Source organism: Schistocerca gregaria, unplaced genomic scaffold (assembly GCF_023897955.1).
Source record: "Schistocerca gregaria isolate iqSchGreg1 unplaced genomic scaffold, iqSchGreg1.2 ptg000359l, whole genome shotgun sequence".
NCBI lineage: Eukaryota > Metazoa > Arthropoda > Insecta > Orthoptera > Acrididae > Schistocerca > Schistocerca gregaria.
In genome coordinates, this window is record NW_026061817.1 from 276,108 (window position 1) to 292,507 (window position 16,400).

The 16,400-nt window shown below is 48.6% G+C and overlaps 16 non-coding genes across 16 annotated transcripts; all 16 read left to right on the forward strand.

Annotated features, from left to right (window-relative positions):
* The first annotated feature begins 511 nt into the window (after window positions 1-511).
* On the forward strand, window positions 512-584 carry Trnak-uuu (transfer RNA lysine (anticodon UUU)). Its single transcript has one exon. It is a non-coding gene; the product is annotated as a tRNA-Lys (tRNA).
* Window positions 585-729: 145 nt separating this feature from the next.
* Window positions 730-811, forward strand: Trnas-aga (transfer RNA serine (anticodon AGA)). Its single transcript has one exon. It is a non-coding gene; the product is annotated as a tRNA-Ser (tRNA).
* Window positions 812-1,843: 1,032 nt separating this feature from the next.
* Trnam-cau (transfer RNA methionine (anticodon CAU)) lies at window positions 1,844-1,916 on the forward strand. Its single transcript has one exon. It is a non-coding gene; the product is annotated as a tRNA-Met (tRNA).
* A 663-nt stretch (window positions 1,917-2,579) lies between these two features.
* On the forward strand, window positions 2,580-2,652 carry Trnak-uuu (transfer RNA lysine (anticodon UUU)). The gene has a single exon. It is a non-coding gene; the product is annotated as a tRNA-Lys (tRNA).
* Window positions 2,653-2,797: 145 nt separating this feature from the next.
* On the forward strand, window positions 2,798-2,879 carry Trnas-aga (transfer RNA serine (anticodon AGA)). Its single transcript has one exon. It is a non-coding gene; the product is annotated as a tRNA-Ser (tRNA).
* A 1,033-nt stretch (window positions 2,880-3,912) lies between these two features.
* On the forward strand, window positions 3,913-3,985 carry Trnam-cau (transfer RNA methionine (anticodon CAU)). The gene has a single exon. It is a non-coding gene; the product is annotated as a tRNA-Met (tRNA).
* A 661-nt stretch (window positions 3,986-4,646) lies between these two features.
* Trnak-uuu (transfer RNA lysine (anticodon UUU)) lies at window positions 4,647-4,719 on the forward strand. Its single transcript has one exon. It is a non-coding gene; the product is annotated as a tRNA-Lys (tRNA).
* A 145-nt stretch (window positions 4,720-4,864) lies between these two features.
* On the forward strand, window positions 4,865-4,946 carry Trnas-aga (transfer RNA serine (anticodon AGA)). The gene has a single exon. It is a non-coding gene; the product is annotated as a tRNA-Ser (tRNA).
* Window positions 4,947-5,983: 1,037 nt separating this feature from the next.
* On the forward strand, window positions 5,984-6,056 carry Trnam-cau (transfer RNA methionine (anticodon CAU)). The gene has a single exon. It is a non-coding gene; the product is annotated as a tRNA-Met (tRNA).
* A 663-nt stretch (window positions 6,057-6,719) lies between these two features.
* Window positions 6,720-6,792, forward strand: Trnak-uuu (transfer RNA lysine (anticodon UUU)). Its single transcript has one exon. It is a non-coding gene; the product is annotated as a tRNA-Lys (tRNA).
* A 145-nt stretch (window positions 6,793-6,937) lies between these two features.
* On the forward strand, window positions 6,938-7,019 carry Trnas-aga (transfer RNA serine (anticodon AGA)). The gene has a single exon. It is a non-coding gene; the product is annotated as a tRNA-Ser (tRNA).
* Window positions 7,020-8,056: 1,037 nt separating this feature from the next.
* Trnam-cau (transfer RNA methionine (anticodon CAU)) lies at window positions 8,057-8,129 on the forward strand. Its single transcript has one exon. It is a non-coding gene; the product is annotated as a tRNA-Met (tRNA).
* A 661-nt stretch (window positions 8,130-8,790) lies between these two features.
* Trnak-uuu (transfer RNA lysine (anticodon UUU)) lies at window positions 8,791-8,863 on the forward strand. Its single transcript has one exon. It is a non-coding gene; the product is annotated as a tRNA-Lys (tRNA).
* A 145-nt stretch (window positions 8,864-9,008) lies between these two features.
* Trnas-aga (transfer RNA serine (anticodon AGA)) lies at window positions 9,009-9,090 on the forward strand. The gene has a single exon. It is a non-coding gene; the product is annotated as a tRNA-Ser (tRNA).
* Window positions 9,091-10,126: 1,036 nt separating this feature from the next.
* On the forward strand, window positions 10,127-10,199 carry Trnam-cau (transfer RNA methionine (anticodon CAU)). The gene has a single exon. It is a non-coding gene; the product is annotated as a tRNA-Met (tRNA).
* Window positions 10,200-10,860: 661 nt separating this feature from the next.
* Trnak-uuu (transfer RNA lysine (anticodon UUU)) lies at window positions 10,861-10,933 on the forward strand. The gene has a single exon. It is a non-coding gene; the product is annotated as a tRNA-Lys (tRNA).
* Window positions 10,934-16,400: the final 5,467 nt, after the last annotated feature.

Below are 16,400 nucleotides of genomic sequence, written 5' to 3' on the forward strand. Positions count from 1 at the left end.
ACAAACAAAATGCGATGCACACAGCAATGGACAGTCAATTTTGAACTGTGCGCCATGCCGGTCTGTAGGCGCGGATATGATCGCAAGCAGAGAACAGCACTGAGTCCAGATTCAGCACAAAATACAATAAGAGACGGAGTAAATCTCACCGCTGTAGAGCAAGTCCTGTGTGGTCTAGTGGCTAGGATACCTGGCTTTCACTCAACAGGTCCGGCTTCGATTCCCGGTACCGGAACGGAACTATTTGCGCACACAACGCTCCATGTTTTGGTCTTCGAACTGTCGTTGGTCGCCTTTCTTCCTTGGCTTCAACCGAACGCAATCGGGGAAAGCAGGCACGTGATGCAGTTACTGTCAGCACCGGAATAAAGGGAGAAGAGGCACTGGTCCGCTGTTGGGCTGCTACCAGCGTCAGTGAGTAGTCGGTGCAGTCGCCAGTAGCGCCAGAAGCCTACACACACCTTCCACTTAATCACGTTGCTTGAAACCGCTCCAACCACAACAAGCGAAAGCCCGGATAGCTCAGTCGGTAGAGCATTAGGCTTTTAACCTAAGGGTCCAGGGTTCGAGTCCCTGTCCGGGCGAAGATTTTAACGCTTCCATAATGGCTCGTCTCGTAGCGATAGTAGCCCTGTCGTAATCAGTGCACGGTTTTACGTTTCCTGTCGGCATTCTGCGCAGACGCAACCGGTTGGGTTTTACACGATTCGAGGGGCACCTGTTGGACAAGCAGTCGTGGCCGAGTGGTTAAGGCGTCTGACTAGAAATCAGATTCCCTCTGGGAGCGTAGGTTCGAGTCCTACCGACTGCGTCGGATTTTTCTTTTCTTGTTTTGGAAGAAGGAGCAGAAAATATCGCGTTTTGGTACCTCGCCACACCTCACCTCTCACAGCCGTTTATAGTGCCTGTCCTTTAGATAAGGGCGATTTCCAAGCGTCAGCTTTCGCGTCAGCCGAGCAAAGTCGGGACAAGTCGGGACATACTACAGGATGGTGCAACGACGAAAAAAAAAAAACCTTAATTTAACAGCAGGAGCCCACATAATGATACGGAAAAATTAGCGCCACTTGCGGTGGCCGGGAATCGTACCCGGATCAACTGCTTGGAAGGCAACTATGCTCAACAGTACAACACCACCGCACTGCCGCTGCTCGCAACGCCGCGCTGTGTCGGCTTCCCGCCCGCCCACAGCGGCCCACGGCTATAGGAGCTGCAGGCGCATTACGAGGTAGGAGGGTGCATCCACACGCATTCGGGCAGCGCCTCCAAGCACGCTACGTCTTTGGGCAAGACTCGTCGCCGCTGACGCAAGGTTACTCACACGATAGTGATGAACGGTCGTTTTAAGGCAGTGTAGTGGGGGACTTCGCGAGTTTAGCCCCTTTTTCGACGTCGCTGGGTGGCAATCCCAGTTTCCCTGCCGACAGCTGCTTGGAGAGCACGGGTAGCTTGTCGAGCATCTGTAGTTGAGTGGTTTGTGACTCAGTAGTGCAGTAGGCAGCGCCTAAGTCTCATAATCTTAAGGTATGCCGGCACGATTCCCGGTCGATGCATTATTTTGCTCTTGTGGCAACAATGCTGCCGCGCGGATTGCTCGCTTGAGATGGGTCAGCCTCAGGACCTTATAGCTGTATAGCTGCGGCTGCAGTTTAATCTAGAGAGTCGGGACAGCACGTGTAGCAAGACAACAGATTCTTCAGAAAGCGCAAACTGTCTATCTCTAATATGTGAGACTTACCGAGTATCGTACGTGTAGCAAGACAATAGATCCTTCAGAAAGCGCAAACTGTCTTTCTCTAAAATGTGAGACTTAGCGAGTTTCCTTCGAGGACGTCTCCGGCGTGCCTCGGTAGCGCAGTAGGCAGCGCGTAAGTCTCATAATCTTAAGGTCGTGAGTTCGATCCTCACCTGGGGCATTTAATTTTCTGTACATCATGACTGCGTTGCTGTTGCTAGGGAACGAACTTAACTGTTGTCCGTTATCCACACGGAGTCCACGCCTCAGCGTCAAAATGTTTACTTCCAATTATGACGACGTAACAACTTTGATATTTCTCCTCCGTGTTACAAACAAAATGCGATGCACACAGCAATGGACAGTCAATTTTGAACTGTGCGCCATGCCGGTCTGTAGGCGCGGATATGATCGCAAGCAGAGAACAGCACTGAGTCCAGATTCAGCACAAAATACAATAAGAGACGGAGTAAATCTCACCGCTGTAGAGCAAGTCCTGTGTGGTCTAGTGGCTAGGATACCTGGCTTTCACTCAACAGGTCCGGCTTCGATTCCCGGTACCGGAACGGAACTATTTGCGCACACAACGCTCCATGTTTTGGTCTTCGAACTGTCGTTGGTCGCCCTTCTTCCTTGGCTTCAACCGAACGCAATCGGGGAAAGCAGGCACGTGATGCAGTTACTGTCAGCACCGGAATAAAGGGAGAAGAGGCACTGGTCCGCTGTTGGGCTGCTACCAGCGTCAGTGAGTAGTCGGTGCAGTCGCCAGTAGCGCCAGAAGCCTACACACACACCTTCCACTTAATCACGTTGCTTGAAACCGCTCCAACCACAACAAGCGAAAGCCCGGATAGCTCAGTCGGTAGAGCATTAGGCTTTTAACCTAAGGGTCCAGGGTTCGAGTCCCTGTCCGGGCGAAGATTTTAACGCTTCCATAATGGCTCGTCTCGTAGCGATAGTAGCCCTGTCGTAATCAGTGCACGGTTTTACGTTTCCTGTCGGCATTCTGCGCAGACGCAACCGGTTGGGTTTTTCACGATTCGAGGGGCACCTGTTGGACAAGCAGTCGTGGCCGAGTGGTTAAGGCGTCTGACTAGAAATCAGATTCCCTCTGGGAGCGTAGGTTCGAGTCCTACCGACTGCGTCGGATTTTTCTTTTCTTGTTTTGGAAGAAGAAGCAGAAAATATCGCGTTTTGGTACCTCGCCACACCTCACCTCTCACAGCCGTTTATAGTGCCTGTCCTTTAGATAAGGGCGATTTCCAAGCGTCAGCTTTCGCGTCAGCCGAGCAAAGTCGGGACAAGTCGCGACATACTACAGGATGGTGCAACGACGAAAAAAAAAAAAACCTTAATTTAACAGCAGGAGCCCACATAATGATACGGAAAAATTAGCGCCACTTGCGGTGGCCGGGAATCGTACCCGGATCAACTGCTTGGAAGGCAACTATGCTCAACAGTACAACACCACCGCACTGCCGCTGCTCGCAACGCCGCGCTGTGTCGGCTTCCCGCCCGCCCACAGCGGCCCACGGCTATAGGAGCTGCAGGCGCATTACGAGGTAGGAGGGTGCATCCACACGCATTCGGGCAGCGCCTCCAAGCACGCTACGTCTTTGGGCAAGACTCGTCGCCGCTGACGCAAGGTTACTCACACGATAGTGATGAACGGTCGTTTTAAGGCAGTGTAGTGGGGGACTTCGCGAGTTTAGCCCCTTTTTCGACGTCGCTGGGTGGCAATCCCAGTTTCCCTGCCGACAGCTGCTTGGAAAGCACGGGTAGCTTGTCGAGCATCTGTAGTTGAGTGGTTTGTGACTCAGTAGTGCAGTAGGCAGCGCCTAAGTCTCATAATCTTAAGGTATGCCGGCACGATTCCCGGTCGATGCATTATTTTGCTCTTGTGGCAACAATGCTGCCGCGCGGATTGCTCGCTTGAGATGGGTCAGCCTCAGGACCTTATAGCTGTATAGCTGCGGCTGCAGTTTAATCTAGAGAGTCGGGACAGCACGTGTAGCAAGACAACAGATTCTTCAGAAAGCGCAAACTGTCTATCTCTAATATGTGAGACTTACCGAGTTTCGTACGTGTAGCAAGACAATAGATCCTTCAGAAAGCGCAAACTGTCTTTCTCTAAAATGTGAGACTTAGCGAGTTTCCTTCGAGGACGTCTCCGGCGTGCCTCGGTAGCGCAGTAGGCAGCGCGTAAGTCTCATAATCTTAAGGTCGTGAGTTCGATCCTCACCTGGGGCATTTAATTTTCTGTACATCATGACTGCGTTGCTGTTGCTAGGGAACGAACTTAACTGTTGTCCGTTATCCACACGGAGTCCACGCCTCAGCGTCAAAATGCTTACTTCCAATTATGACGACGTAACAACTTTGATATTTCTCCTCCGTGTTACAAACAAAATGCGATGCACACAGCAATGGACAGTCAATTTTGAACTGTGCGCCATGCCGGTCTGTAGGCGCGGATATGATCGCAAGCAGAGAACAGCACTGAGTCCAGATTCAGCACAAAATACAATAAGAGACGGAGTAAATCTCACCGCTGTAGAGCAAGTCCTGTGTGGTCTAGTGGCTAGGATACCTGGCTTTCACTCAACAGGTCCGGCTTCGATTCCCGGTACCGGAACGGAACTATTTGCGCACACAACGCTCCATGTTTTGGTCTTCGAACTGTCGTTGGTCGCCCTTCTTCCTTGGCTTCAACCGAACGCAATCGGGGAAAGCAGGCACGTGATGCAGTTACTGTCAGCACCGGAATAAAGGGAGAAGAGGCACTGGTCCGCTGTTGGGCTGCTACCAGCGTCAGTGAGTAGTCGGTGCAGTCGCCAGTAGCGCCAGAAGCCTACACACACCTTCCACTTAATCACGTTGCTTGAAACCGCTCCAACCACAACAAGCGAAAGCCCGGATAGCTCAGTCGGTAGAGCATTAGGCTTTTAACCTAAGGGTCCAGGGTTCGAGTCCCTGTCCGGCCGAAGATTTTAACGCTTCCATAATGGCTCGTCTCGTAGCGATAGTAGCCCTGTCGTAATCAGTGCACGGTTTTACGTTTCCTGTCGGCATTCTGCGCAGACGCAACCGGTTGGGTTTTTCACGATTCGAGGGGCACCTGTTGGACAAGCAGTCGTGGCCGAGTGGTTAAGGCGTCTGACTAGAAATCAGATTCCCTCTGGGAGCGTAGGTTCGAGTCCTACCGACTGCGTCGGATTTTTCTTTTCTTGTTTTGGAAGAAGAAGCAGAAAATATCGCGTTTTGGTACCTCGCCACACCTCACCTCTCACAGCCGTTTATAGTGCCTGTCCTTTAGATAAGGGCGATTTCCAAGCGTCAGCTTTCGCGTCAGCCGAGCAAAGTCGGGACAAGTCGCGACATACTACAGGATGGTGCAACGACGAAAAAAAAAAAAAAAACCCTTAATTTAACAGCAGGAGCCCACATAATGATACGGAAAAATTAGCGCCACTTGCGGTGGCCGGGAATCGTACCCGGATCAACTGCTTGGAAGGCAACTATGCTCAACAGTACAACACCACCGCACTGCCGCTGCTCGCAACGCCGCGCTGTGTCGGCTTCCCGCCCGCCCACAGCGGCCCACGGCTATAGGAGCTGCAGGCGCATTACGAGGTAGGAGGGTGCATCCACACGCATTCGGGCAGCGCCTCCAAGCACGCTACGTCTTTGGGCAAGACTCGTCGCCGCTGACGCAAGGTTACTCACACGATAGTGATGAACGGTCGTTTTAAGGCAGTGTAGTGGGGGACTTCGCGAGTTTAGCCCCTTTTTCGACGTCGCTGGGTGGCAATCCCAGTTTCCCTGCCGACAGCTGCTTGGAAAGCACGGGTAGCTTGTCGAGCATCTGTAGTTGAGTGGTTTGTGACTCAGTAGTGCAGTAGGCAGCGCCTAAGTCTCATAATCTTAAGGTATGCCGGCACGATTCCCGGTCGATGCATTATTTTGCTCTTGTGGCAACAATGCTGCCGCGCGGATTGCTCGCTTGAGATGGGTCAGCCTCAGGACCTTATAGCTGTATAGCTGCGGCTGCAGTTTAATCTAGAGAGTCGGGACAGCACGTGTAGCAAGACAACAGATTCTTCAGAAAGCGCAAACTGTCTATCTCTAATATGTGAGACTTACCGAGTATCGTACGTGTAGCAAGACAATAGATCCTTCAGAAAGCGCAAACTGTCTTTCTCTAAAATGTGAGACTTACCGAGTTTCCTTCGAGGACGTCTCCGGCGTGCCTCGGTAGCGCAGTAGGCAGCGCGTAAGTCTCATAATCTTAAGGTCGTGAGTTCGATCCTCACCTGGGGCATTTAATTTTCTGTACATCATGACTGCGTTGCTGTTGCTAGGGAACGAACTTAACTGTTGTCCGTTATCCACACGGAGTCCACGCCTCAGCGTCAAAATGTTTACTTCCAATTATGACGACGTAACAACTTTGATATTTCTCCTCCGTGTTACAAACAAAATGCGATGCACACAGCAATGGACAGTCAATTTTGAACTGTGCGCCATGCCGGTCTGTAGGCGCGGATATGATCGCAAGCAGAGAACAGCACTGAGTCCAGATTCAGCACAAAATACAATAAGAGACGGAGTAAATCTCACCGCTGTAGAGCAAGTCCTGTGTGGTCTAGTGGCTAGCATACCTGGCTTTCACTCAACAGGTCCGGCTTCGATTCCCGGTACCGGAACGGAACTATTTGCGCACACAACGCTCCATGTTTTGGTCTTCGAACTGTCGTTGGTCGCCCTTCTTCCTTGGCTTCAACCGAACGCAATCGGGGAAAGCAGGCACGTGATGCAGTTACTGTCAGCACCGGAATAAAGGGAGAAGAGGCACTGGTCCGCTGTTGGGCTGCTACCAGCGTCAGTGAGTAGTCGGTGCAGTCGCCAGTAGCGCCAGAAGCCTACACACACACCTTCCACTTAATCACGTTGCTTGAAACCGCTCCAACCACAACAAGCGAAAGCCCGGATAGCTCAGTCGGTAGAGCATTAGGCTTTTAACCTAAGGGTCCAGGGTTCGAGTCCCTGTCCGGGCGAAGATTTTAACGCTTCCATAATGGCTCGTCTCGTAGCGATAGTAGCCCTGTCGTAATCAGTGCACGGTTTTACGTTTCCTGTCGGCATTCTGCGCAGACGCAACCGGTTGGGTTTTTCACGATTCGAGGGGCACCTGTTGGACAAGCAGTCGTGGCCGAGTGGTTAAGGCGTCTGACTAGAAATCAGATTCCCTCTGGGAGCGTAGGTTCGAGTCCTACCGACTGCGTCGGATTTTTCTTTTCTTGTTTTGGAAGAAGAAGCAGAAAATATCGCGTTTTGGTACCTCGCCACACCTCACCTCTCACAGCCGTTTATAGTGCCTGTCCTTTAGATAAGGGCGATTTCCAAGCGTCAGCTTTCGCGTCAGCCGAGCAAAGTCGGGACAAGTCGGGACATACTACAGGATGGTGCAACGACGAAAAAAAAAAAAAAAAACCTTAATTTAACAGCAGGAGCCCACATAATGATACGGAAAAATTAGCGCCACTTGCGGTGGCCGGGAATCGTACCCGGATCAACTGCTTGGAAGGCAACTATGCTCAACAGTACAACACCACCGCACTGCCGCTGCTCGCAACGCCGCGCTGTGTCGGCTTCCCGCCCGCCCACAGCGGCCCACGGCTATAGGAGCTGCAGGCGCATTACGAGGTAGGAGGGTGCATCCACACGCATTCGGGCAGCGCCTCCAAGCACGCTACGTCTTTGGGCAAGACTCGTCGCCGCTGACGCAAGGTTACTCACACGATAGTGATGAACGGTCGTTTTAAGGCAGTGTAGTGGGGGACTTCGCGAGTTTAGCCCCTTTTTCGACGTCGCTGGGTGGCAATCCCAGTTTCCCTGCCGACAGCTGCTTGGAAAGCACGGGTAGCTTGTCGAGCATCTGTAGTTGAGTGGTTTGTGACTCAGTAGTGCAGTAGGCAGCGCCTAAGTCTCATAATCTTAAGGTATGCCGGCACGATTCCCGGTCGATGCATTATTTTGCTCTTGTGGCAACAATGCTGCCGCGCGGATTGCTCGCTTGAGATGGGTCAGCCTCAGGACCTTATAGCTGTATAGCTGCGGCTGCAGTTAAATCTAGAGAGTCGGGACAGCACGTGTAGCAAGACAACAGATTCTTCAGAAAGCGCAAACTGTCTATCTCTAATATGTGAGACTTACCGAGTTTCGTACGTGTAGCAAGACAATAGATCCTTCAGAAAGCGCAAACTGTCTTTCTCTAAAATGTGAGACTTAGCGAGTTTCCTTGGAGGACGTCTCCGGCGTGCCTCGGTAGCGCAGTAGGCAGCGCGTAAGTCTCATAATCTTAAGGTCGTGAGTTCGATCCTCACCTGGGGCATTTAATTTTCTGTACATCATGACTGCGTTGCTGTTGCTAGGGAACGAACTTAACTGTTGTCCGTTATCCACACGGAGTCCACGCCTCAGCGTCAAAATGCTTACTTCCAATTATGACGACGTAACAACTTTGATATTTCTCCTCCGTGTTACAAACAAAATGCGATGCACACAGCAATGGACAGTCAATTTTGAACTGTGCGCCATGCCGGTCTGTAGGCGCGGATATGATCGCAAGCAGAGAACAGCACTGAGTCCAGATTCAGCACAAAATACAATAAGAGACGGAGTAAATCTCACCGCTGTAGAGCAAGTCCTGTGTGGTCTAGTGGCTAGGATACCTGGCTTTCACTCAACAGGTCCGGCTTCGATTCCCGGTACCGGAACGGAACTATTTGCGCACACAACGCTCCATGTTTTGGTCTTCGAACTGTCGTTGGTCGCCCTTCTTCCTTGGCTTCAACCGAACGCAATCGGGGAAAGCAGGCACGTGATGCAGTTACTGTCAGCACCGGAATAAAGGGAGAAGAGGCACTGGTCCGCTGTTGGGCTGCTACCAGCGTCAGTGAGTAGTCGGTGCAGTCGCCAGTAGCGCCAGAAGCCTACACACACCTTCCACTTAATCACGTTGCTTGAAACCGCTCCAACCACAACAAGCGAAAGCCCGGATAGCTCAGTCGGTAGAGCATTAGGCTTTTAACCTAAGGGTCCAGGGTTCGAGTCCCTGTCCGGGCGAAGATTTTAACGCTTCCATAATGGCTCGTCTCGTAGCGATAGTAGCCCTGTCGTAATCAGTGCACGGTTTTACGTTTCCTGTCGGCATTCTGCGCAGACGCAACCGGTTGGGTTTTTCACGATTCGAGGGGCACCTGTTGGACAAGCAGTCGTGGCCGAGTGGTTAAGGCGTCTGACTAGAAATCAGATTCCCTCTGGGAGCGTAGGTTCGAGTCCTACCGACTGCGTCGGATTTTTCTTTTCTTGTTTTGGAAGAAGAAGCAGAAAATATCGCGTTTTGGTACCTCGCCACACCTCACCTCTCACAGCCGTTTATAGTGCCTGTCCTTTAGATAAGGGCGATTTCCAAGCGTCAGCTTTCGCGTCAGCCGAGCAAAGTCGGGACAAGTCGCGACATACTACAGGATGGTGCAACGACGAAAAAAAAAAAAAAAACCTTAATTTAACAGCAGGAGCCCACATAATGATACGGAAAAATTAGCGCCACTTGCGGTGGCCGGGAATCGTACCCGGATCAACTGCTTGGAAGGCAACTATGCTCAACAGTACAACACCACCGCACTGCCGCTGCTCGCAACGCCGCGCTGTGTCGGCTTCCCGCCCGCCCACAGCGGCCCACGGCTATAGGAGCTGCAGGCGCATTACGAGGTAGGAGGGTGCATCCACACGCATTCGGGCAGCGCCTCCAAGCACGCTACGTCTTTGGGCAAGACTCGTCGCCGCTGACGCAAGGTTACTCACACGATAGTGATGAACGGTCGTTTTAAGGCAGTGTAGTGGGGGACTTCGCGAGTTTAGCCCCTTTTTCGACGTCGCTGGGTGGCAATCCCAGTTTCCCTGCCGACAGCTGCTTGGAAAGCACGGGTAGCTTGTCGAGCATCTGTAGTTGAGTGGTTTGTGACTCAGTAGTGCAGTAGGCAGCGCCTAAGTCTCATAATCTTAAGGTATGCCGGCACGATTCCCGGTCGATGCATTATTTTGCTCTTGTGGCAACAATGCTGCCGCGCGGATTGCTCGCTTGAGATGGGTCAGCCTCAGGACCTTATAGCTGTATAGCTGCGGCTGCAGTTTAATCTAGAGAGTCGGGACAGCACGTGTAGCAAGACAACAGATTCTTCAGAAAGCGCAAACTGTCTATCTCTAATATGTGAGACTTACCGAGTTTCGTACGTGTAGCAAGACAATAGATCCTTCAGAAAGCGCAAACTGTCTTTCTCTAAAATGTGAGACTTAGCGAGTTTCCTTCGAGGACGTCTCCGGCGTGCCTCGGTAGCGCAGTAGGCAGCGCGTAAGTCTCATAATCTTAAGGTCGTGAGTTCGATCCTCACCTGGGGCATTTAATTTTCTGTACATCATGACTGCGTTGCTGTTGCTAGGGAACGAACTTAACTGTTGTCCGTTATCCACACGGAGTCCACGCCTCAGCGTCAAAATGTTTACTTCCAATTATGACGACGTAACAACTTTGATATTTCTCCTCCGTGTTACAAACAAAATGCGATGCACACAGCAATGGACAGTCAATTTTGAACTGTGCGCCATGCCGGTCTGTAGGCGCGGATATGATCGCAAGCAGAGAACAGCACTGAGTCCAGATTCAGCACAAAATACAATAAGAGACGGAGTAAATCTCACCGCTGTAGAGCAAGTCCTGTGTGGTCTAGTGGCTAGGATACCTGGCTTTCACTCAACAGGTCCGGCTTCGATTCCCGGTACCGGAACGGAACTATTTGCGCACACAACGCTCCATGTTTTGGTCTTCGAACTGTCGTTGGTCGCCCTTCTTCCTTGGCTTCAACCGAACGCAATCGGGGAAAGCAGGCACGTGATGCAGTTACTGTCAGCACCGGAATAAAGGGAGAAGAGGCACTGGTCCGCTGTTGGGCTGCTACCAGCGTCAGTGAGTAGTCGGTGCAGTCGCCAGTAGCGCCAGAAGCCTACACACACCTTCCACTTAATCACGTTGCTTGAAACCGCTCCAACCACAACAAGCGAAAGCCCGGATAGCTCAGTCGGTAGAGCATTAGGCTTTTAACCTAAGGGTCCAGGGTTCGAGTCCCTGTCCGGGCGAAGATTTTAACGCTTCCATAATGGCTCGTCTCGTAGCGATAGTAGCCCTGTCGTAATCAGTGCACGGTTTTACGTTTCCTGTCGGCATTCTGCGCAGACGCAAGCGGTTGGGTTTTTCACGATTCGAGGGGCACCTGTTGGACAAGCAGTCGTGGCTCCATTCTGGCTCTAGCTGCCGACGCGTACGGACGTGTCACCGTTGCTGCGTGTAGTCAGTGTTTCGCCAGTGTTTACCTTTGCGTTTCGGTGTTTTTGAGTTTTGTGATTTTCTTCGTGTGTAACTCGTGTTTTTTCTGCCCCCTTTGTTCTGTTTTTGTGTTTTCTACCGACGATTATTTTTTGTTTGTGGAGTTTTCGGTAATTACCGGAATCTCCCCTTGTTTACTGCATACCATGGCTACAACTGTGAGGAAGAATACGCTGGTTTTTGCCTTCGCTAAGGAAACACGACGTGTTCAGCCGACTGCTCTGGAAATTCATGATTGGCTTGATCAGGTACTTGGCATAAATTCTGATATGGTGCATACCACTCAGCTAGATACTGACAACTACTGTGTTTTCGTAAAGTTTTTGGATCCCGTTTCGGTCGATAAAATTATTGGAAAATTCGGGTATCATGTCGAATTTTTGCATAGAGACGGCTCTACAAGTAAAGTGGCTATCAGGAGAGCTGATGCTCTTTATAGATCTGTGCGGGTGTTAAATTTACCTATCGAGATAGATAATGAGAAAATCAAGGTTGCCCTGTCTCAATATGGTGAGGTAAAGGATATAGTTAACGAACGTTGGTCGAAGCAATTTAAAATTCAGAGCTTCAATGGTATTCGTTCGGTAGAGATGGAAGTAAAGACGAATATCCCATCTCATATAACTGTTGACGGGCATAAAGCTCACGTGATTTATACTGGTCAAACCCCTACGTGCCATATATGCAATGAATCGGGTCATTTAAGGCAGGACTGTCCCCGTCGTGTCTTTGTACTAAAAACAAATTTAGTCAGGCGCCGCAAGATTACCTTGAGCGAAGTTTTGGCAACTGATAACACGGCCAAACAGGGTGAGGGTTCGGATCCTGTACTTAGTAATGGAACTATTGCTGTTGAAGGCAGTGATTTTCCACCCCTGGTAACACGCTTCAATTGTGATTCCTCTGCCCGTGAGTTAGACGTACTAACCAAGAAACGACCACTTGAACATACGGATGATCATTCTGATGATGACACCTCCCGACAATCTCCTGCTGTACGTAAACAGAAAGCTGGCGATGAAAATCTGCATGTGCCCCAAGACGAAATGCAAGTAGATTTAATTGCAGTTTCTGATACATCTCGCTCACTGCCAGAAAATGCAACGGCAGCTGCCGACAGCGAGAAAGTAGAAGTCCCCCAAGCAGTGACAACTTGCCCAGCTGTAAACAGCGATAATCAGCTGTTTACCGACGGGAAGTTCGCGGAAGCGGTAGAACAACAACACCGCGACACCGCAACAGTACAGCAACCGGCACCAGAGTATAAACAAGTGAAAGTGTTTACTCCTGAACCGGAAAATAAGCAAACACCGTCGCAAGCGTCACATCAACCGAAGGTAGCATGTAAACAGCAGGCAGTGTTTACAAACCAGGTCTCTCTAGACACTGCTGCTGAAGCGGCCGCGTCGAGTGTTGCCACAACAAAATCAGGTCAGGGTTTTCAGGGCGTCCACCGCCGTACGCTAAAACCACAACCGAATCTTACTGTTTCTCGCACCCAAGCCAAAAAAAAGCGGACAAGTCGGACGTAAAATCACAGAAAAATATACGATATGAAATTGTCAGAGAAGGTGCTCCAGATGAGCCTCCTGACACACTCAATGTAGAACAGCCCCTCAGTACTAAGGCGCGGGATGACAATGGCAGACAAACTAACGTTTAGCGACCGTGTTACTAGGACTGCTACCAAGTTCTGAATGACTGTAGTTCTAAACCGGATTTCAGCATACCAAAAGTAGAACAGTTCTTTTTTTTTTTTTTTTTTTTTTTTTTTTTGACCAACTTTGTCCGTGGCCAATAGCAAGTTAGGGATGCAAGCATACTCTATCACAACGATCAATATAAATAAAATTCGAACCTCATTAAAGCTAGCTGCTCTCAAGGAATTTTTGTATGACTCTGGAACCGATATCGCTTTGCTACAGGAGGTTGTAACGACGGAATTTGTAATACCAGGATACACCGCAATTGTTAACGTATCTTGTGACACACATACAGGAACAGCGGTTCTGCTCAGGGAAGGGATTCCCGTATCTCAAGTGGAGCGGTTGGAATCTGGAAGGGCAATTAGTATTAACGTTTTAGGTACCACATTGATTAACTTATACGCGCCCTCAGGAAATAGTAATAGACAGGACAGGGCAGCATTTTATAAAGAGGAACTTATATATTTATTACGTCGAAACCCAAACAGTTTTATAATGGGCGGTGATTTTAACTGCGTGTTAAATCGTAAAGATCAACAACCACATTTTAACGGTTCTTTAGAACTTAAACGCCTAGTAATCGACCTAAAACTAAAGGACGCATGGGAACTAAAATATCCAACGAAGGTTGAATATACGTATATAACACAGACTTCGCGCAGTAGAATAGACAGAATCTATGTTTCCCAAAACTTGGAAAGATGTCTACTAAATTCAGAAATCGTACCTGTATATTTTAGTGACCACTGCAGTATGAAGGCGTGCATTAATTTAGCTCCACAGCCGATTCAGATTTTTAGGAACCAGTGGCAGCTAAATGTCTCTCTCTTAAAAGAGCAAGATTTGGCAGACGCGGTATCGGATGCGTGGACCTTATGTCTGCGATCGATCGAGAGGCACCCCACAGTATTAGACTGGTGGCTTAAGGTTGCAAAGCCGAGACTGAGAAAAGTGTGTATCAGATACAGCAGAGAAAGAGCGTGGGAGTTAAAAAACAGTATGGAATTTTATTACAGTTTGTTGCGAGACCTCTATGAACAGGCAAATGTGTCAACCATTAGATTACATCAGACACACCAAAGCGAAATTACTCGCCATTAAAAGACAACAGATGGAAGGTTTACAACTGAAGTCAAAGGCGAAGTCGGTGGTAGATGATGAAACAACATCCTTATATCATCTGCTTCGGCATGCAAAGAATAGGCGACGCACTGTTATTAGTGAACTTAAAACCCCCAATGGGACAACACTGACGTCTCAGAAGGAGATTCTAAATGCAGTATACCAGTACTACTATGCATTATATTCCTCCAGCCCACCTCACGAGGGGTCTCTGCAAGAGTTTCTCAGTGTTTTATCCCCACAGTTGACAAGTTCTGAAAACGACGAAATCCTTTCTGAAGTCAGTAACGAAGAGGTTCGTGAGACAATAACCAAGTCCCCGATGAATAAATCTGCTGGACCCGACGGACTCCCTGTAGAATTTTACAGAAAGTTCTGGTTTTTAATTGGTGACACGTTTACATGCATTGTCAATGAGATTTTTAACGAGCAGACGATACCTGCAGATTTTAAAGACAGCAAAATTGTACTTCTACCGAAAAACAAAGGGACGAAAAGTTTAAACAATTACCGCCCTATTTCACTTTTAAACTCTGACTACAAAATAGTATGCAGGATTTTAAAAAAGAGACTTTCCCCTCTGACCGACAAATTAATTAGTCAACATCAGTCATGTGCAGCAAATAGAAGTATTTTTAATACGATTTCTGAATATAGAGACATCATCGCCTTAGCATCGGTTTCTAATATCAAATGTGCTTTACTTTTTATAGATTTTACTAAGGCTTTCGACTCGGTGAATCACCGCTTCCTATTTGAGGTACTGACAAAAATGGGACTCGTCCACAAAACAGTTAATGTTATAAAAAACGTTGCTACTGGTCTGAACGCTAAATTAGCTGTCAACTGTCAGCTGACGCGGCAAATTCAAATAAACCGTGGCATCCCACAGGGAAGTCCATTATCTATGTTTTTGTTTGTTGTGTCGTTAGAGCCCTTTTTAAGAAGTGTTCATGAAAGGTTAAAGGGCATAACTATAACTGGCAGGAAAACTGTAGTGAGAGCCTATGCTGACGATGTTGGTGTCGTCATAAGAGAGCAAGATGATGTAATTCGACTAGGGGCCATTCTTCAAAACTACTGCCACGCATCGGGTGCGACAACAAACGAAAATAAAAGTACAATCCTGGGAATGCGGGGTCTTGAACGGATACAAATCGATTGGGCTAAGTCAGTTACCACACATAAAACCCTGGGGACAATCCTGACGGCATGTCCAATGAGGATGACAGCCCTCAATTGGAAAGAGGTTTTAACAAAGATTCAAGGGGGACTTATTGAGAACTCACAACGACTTATGAACCAGGTTCAGAGGGTCAGGTTCATTAACTTATGCATTCTCTCAAAGGCATTCTATATGGCACAAGTTTTTCCCTTGCCGAAGTTGATAGCTCAGAAAATAATGTCGAGGGTTGCAAATTTCTTATGGAAGGGGGAAATCTTCAGGGTTAACCTAAGAACTGCGACTTTACATCCTAGAAATGGAGGCCTCGGACTGGTGGACATACGCAATAAAGCTTCTGCGCTTTTCATAAAAAGGTCTTTAAACATATTTCACGCCAACCCCGGCAGTATTACTACACAATTGTTTAAATGTGTCCAACCAGAAAGCCTTCAACCACCGGCAGACGTACAAAAAATTAACCCCCGACTGCGATACGTTAGGATCTTATACACAGAATTGAGCTATGTTAACGAGAAACTCAGAACTTCACTGCACATTACAGCCAGAGATATCATGAGACAAAGACAACAATATGAAGGACAAAATAAAATTGCCACGAAATATATGAGTCACAACTGGGATGCAATTTGGGAGAGTATTAATTTTAACGGGCTCAATTCAGATGTGGTAACGGCATGGTACAAAGCCGTCAATAATATTGTCAGCACCAACGAGCGGCTTTATAAAACTGGGAAAGCTGAAACCCCCTTATGTCAGAAATGTAACCTAGTTGACACTGTGATTCATAGATTTACGTGTGCTGGAAATCTCAACAATTGGCATTGGCTCAGGAAAAGTCTTGCACTACTGCAACGAACGTCACCCAATTCCATTACTCCTATGGTGCTTTTCAGACCTGAAACTAAATATTACCCGAAAACCAAAAATAATGCAATACACTGGTTAATGGGACAGTTTGTCCATTACATTATCAATAAAATAGGTGGTGACGACGAAACGGAATTCAAGCTTTTTATGCAAATGGAGTACAGCAACATTCAGCAATATGCAGACCACAGGAAAATGTATGGAAACATGTTGATCATTTTATTCGAACGATTAGGTGTTGGTTAAAGCGCACAGTCTAACACTAAATGTACTATTTTAGGGGTAATGAAGAAGTGAAGTATGAATCTACGTTCAAGATGAAGGAAATGCCTCTTCTTT